Raw genomic sequence first — 4,006 nt, 5'->3', positions numbered from 1 at the left:
TTCTTCTTTAATATTTTTCGTTTGTCATTTGTTATGAGTAATGTAGTACCCCAAGTTTGTCTGGCCCATAATTATATATATCAATTTTTATGTTTGCCATTATTTTATTTATATTTATGAAATCTTAAAACTAAAATAAATAATATATATATATATATATATATATATGCATTCATAATTAGTAATACAAAAAATGTATAAAATATAAATATAAATAACATAGTTAAATGTAATAAGTGTTGAGGTTCATTTTATCTCATCAAATTATAATTTTAAACATTAAGTCAACTTGATAACTTTTAATAACTTGCCTCTAGCTCTCTAGCCTTGCTTTTCTTTGTTTGTTGTTTTTTTTTAATTTATTTTGTAGTCTTTTTGTCTTTGACCTTGCTTTTACTCTTTCGTTTTTTTTTTTTTTTACTATTATAAGCATAAGTCATGGTTTGATAACTCTTATACCTGTTGTAACTAATTAGAGGAAAAACATAATTATATAAGTCATGGTTTGATATCTATTGTAACTAATTGGAAAAATGATAATTTTATAACTCTATATAAAGTAAAAAGACAAAATTCTGAGTTTGAAATAAAACTAAAAGACAAATTATGTTGGGTCTATGTACAAAACTAAGGACTAGAAATTAGAAACTAGAAACTAGAACCTATAAAGCCAAATCAGCAAATAAAATAAGCTCTTTAGTCCAGCAAACCAGCTCTGTCCTTTACACACAAATAGAAGTCCAACAGATGAACTTAATCTGATAAAAAAAAATAGGCTAAAATCGTGAATGCATTAAATGTGCAGAAGAACTCAGATTATTAGCAAAAGAAATGAAACATCAAACATGGAACTAATTAGAAAGCTAAAGAGAGGCACATACAAAGAAAAGAGTTGAACAATTAAAGAAAATTGTATAAGCAGACCTTTATTTTTCAGAAAGGGGAAAATTTTCATTTTTTAGATTCGTACAAAAGTTTTTTTTCTTCTTTATATAAAATAGTGAATGTTCTAAAACATGATATGAGTGATAGAAGAATATACTAATTCAAAACAAGAGCAAATACTCACAAAAGAGCAAATCACAACAGTAAAACCAATATCCAACTTGTGTGTGGTAACTATCTCTAAGCTCAAATTATGTAACAACTTCATAGTTCTTGATGTTATACCTTTCAAAATAAATAAAAAAAATTGAATATGTTTTATCTCTACTATAATTTTTTTTTGTTATTGTTTTTTTAGTTTTTTTTTATTCTCTAATGCGTTTTCAACCTCACAACTATGAAATAATCAGTACATACAAAATAAGAACAAACTCAAACCCCTTTTTTTTATCAGAAAAAAAAAACTCACCTCCATAGTTGATACTGCTACGACTTTCCTAAACGACGCATTCACACATCTCCTACAGAAATAGCGATTTTATTTGTCTCCATGACGACCGCCGACTCCTTTGAAAAAGAAAAGCGTTATAGGGAGATTATGGTATATGCTTGTTTCATTAGCGCAATATCATATTTCCAACTTTTTTTTTTCATTCTAAAAAAACGTGGACCCTTTTTAGTTCACTTTAGTATTTGTTCTAAAAATATGTGGGCCTCTTTTTTATTTTTCTAGAAAAAAATGTGGGCCTCTCTTATTTTAGTTTACTTCAATTTTTGTTATACAATAAAAAACGTGGACTTTTTTTTAGTTTACTTCAATTTTTTGTTCAAGTAAAAAAGTTATTGGGCCTTTTAGTTTACTTCTATTTTATTTTTTTCTTAGTTTAATTCTACTAAAAATATGGTTAGAAAGGTCACATAAAACCGATTGTCCCCTAAGTCAAAAGCAACATCAAAACCGATTGTCCCCTAGGTGAAGTTCTTCTCTGTACCTTTAGTGAAAACGAAAAGGAAGAAATTTTCAAGTGTAGTGAGTGAAATATTGTAAAAGTAACATTGAAAATTTACATAACACACTTGCGAAATTTACAATAGGGAAACACAATTTGAACAACCTTTCTAGAAATCAAAGGAGAACATATGATAGAGCCGATTTGGGCAACCATCCAAATAATCATTTTGAAAATTTTGTTTCTCTTTAAATTGTCTAACTACCCATTTTCCAGAGTGACAAAAATAATAATAGATAAATTAATTCAGTGTATCATTTTATTTTTCATATTGTAACATAAAACATATGAGCACAAACTTTTACATCTTCTTTTTAGTCTTTTCCAAAATTTGGTAGTTACTTTTAAAGCTCCGCATGTTCTAAGTTTTTCCCTATTTCACTTTTGGTATTTTATCATAAAGGCAAAGGTTGTCATTGAAGGTTTACTTTGAAATATTTTCAACATATTTTATTGTTTTCCAAAAAAGACTTCTAAACTTCTAAACTTTACGCTGTTTTCTCCACTTTATCTTGATTCTAATTATTTTCCAAAAAGGACTTCTAAACTTTATGTTGTTTTCTCCATTATGTTGTTTTCTAGCCCTAGATGTATATTTTATTAGTACAAGGTGTGATAACTAAATTGTGCCTGAAATTGTTGCTATATAATGTGTACTGTACTACGATGGTTAAGGCCCGATGAATTGGGTCATATGAAATGTGCATTTTACTCGTATCATAGATTGATTAATGGTTTGAATTTTATGTATAGGATTATAACATGATCTTTACTCGTATCATAAATTGATTAATGTGAATAAAACTTTTAAATAGACTTCTAAGTTAAGACAAACTTTTAAAAATGTCCGACTAGATTGAAAAAATAGCATATGATAGGCCGTAATGTAGGCTTAGGCCTAAAAAATAAATCTTAGGTCAGACTCAAGTCTTTCAAAGTCTGATATGACCTGACCTATTCCCACTTCTACCCATACACATTATCCACGCTTGAACTAAAACAAATTGATAAATAACTAATATTGTTGTAATTAAATTTAAAAATTATTCAAATATCTAAAATCCAATCATAAAGTATCATAAATCAAAATATTTTTTAATTCAAAACATTTCAAACGAACAATTGTTACAATACACATTCAAATATCTAAAATAATACTTTATGAAAATTGCAAGTCCTACGACAATATTATTCGAGATATGTAAAAACAATTAATAGGAAGTTGCAAGTATAATTATAAAGTCACGACTAATAAGATATAACTCTTAGTTATAAAGTCACAATTATTTATCTATTCAACATAATCAAATTCTTAAAAAGTTTGCAAACGTTTATTTTTCGATTATAAATATTGTAGTGGTCCAATGATATTAATAGATGTTAAAACATAAAAGAAAACAATTAATTAAACTAAACACCAATATAATAAATAAATAATATATCTATATAAGTCAGAGTGCGGGACGAGGTGGATACTATAGTACCCGTACTCATATCCGTTTAATTTTGCAGGTAACCCGTACCCTTTATACGAGTTTTTACCCTACTCAGTGTGAGTTTTTTTTTGTTACCCACTAAATCTGAATCTAATTATCATCCCTACTCATACGTGCATATTTAGACCCTTGTATTAATTACTTACTTTTATACCCTAATCACATATAAATTTTTTTCATCTTAAGTTATGCACATTATTTTATTTTAAATTGAAATCATTTGAAATTTTAAAATCTATTATATTTTTAAAAAACATTATTAAAATATTAATTGGTTACATAAGCAATGAATATAATATAATAAAAATATATAAATTTTTAATGATGTTATACAAAAATTAATCAAATTAGTAATATAAATTATTAATAAAAATAAATTTTGGAGAGAAAAATAGTGCAAATAAGTTTTAGTCAAAAAAATATAAATGAGTTTTAGTAAAATTTTACAAAATAAAAAATATGAATATTTTTTATTAAAATAAAAATAAATTAAAAATATTTATTCACATTAATTAAACCAAAGTCCCACAAAAGAATATTTTACATAAAGAATAAAAAAAGAATACAAATATTTGGATGGCCATGACGCATTTAGGCCACTCAGGCCACCTTGTG

General features: G+C 26.0%; 1 long non-coding RNA gene across 1 annotated transcript; it reads right to left on the bottom strand.

Annotated features, from left to right (window-relative positions):
* Window positions 1–525: 525 nt before the first annotated feature.
* Window positions 526–1,464, bottom strand: LOC140920276 (uncharacterized). Its single transcript, XR_012163011.1, has 2 exons — window positions 1,355–1,464; window positions 526–758 (listed from the first exon to the last, which is right to left on the bottom strand). It is a non-coding gene; the product is annotated as an uncharacterized lncRNA (long non-coding RNA).
* Window positions 1,465–4,006: the final 2,542 nt, after the last annotated feature.

Source organism: Cicer arietinum, chromosome 5 (genome assembly GCF_000331145.2).
Source record: "Cicer arietinum cultivar CDC Frontier isolate Library 1 chromosome 5, Cicar.CDCFrontier_v2.0, whole genome shotgun sequence".
In the NCBI taxonomy this organism is placed as follows: Eukaryota; Viridiplantae; Streptophyta; class Magnoliopsida; order Fabales; family Fabaceae; genus Cicer; species Cicer arietinum.
Note: the sequence above shows the minus strand (reverse complement) of the source record. Positions and strands in the feature narration are given on the sequence as shown.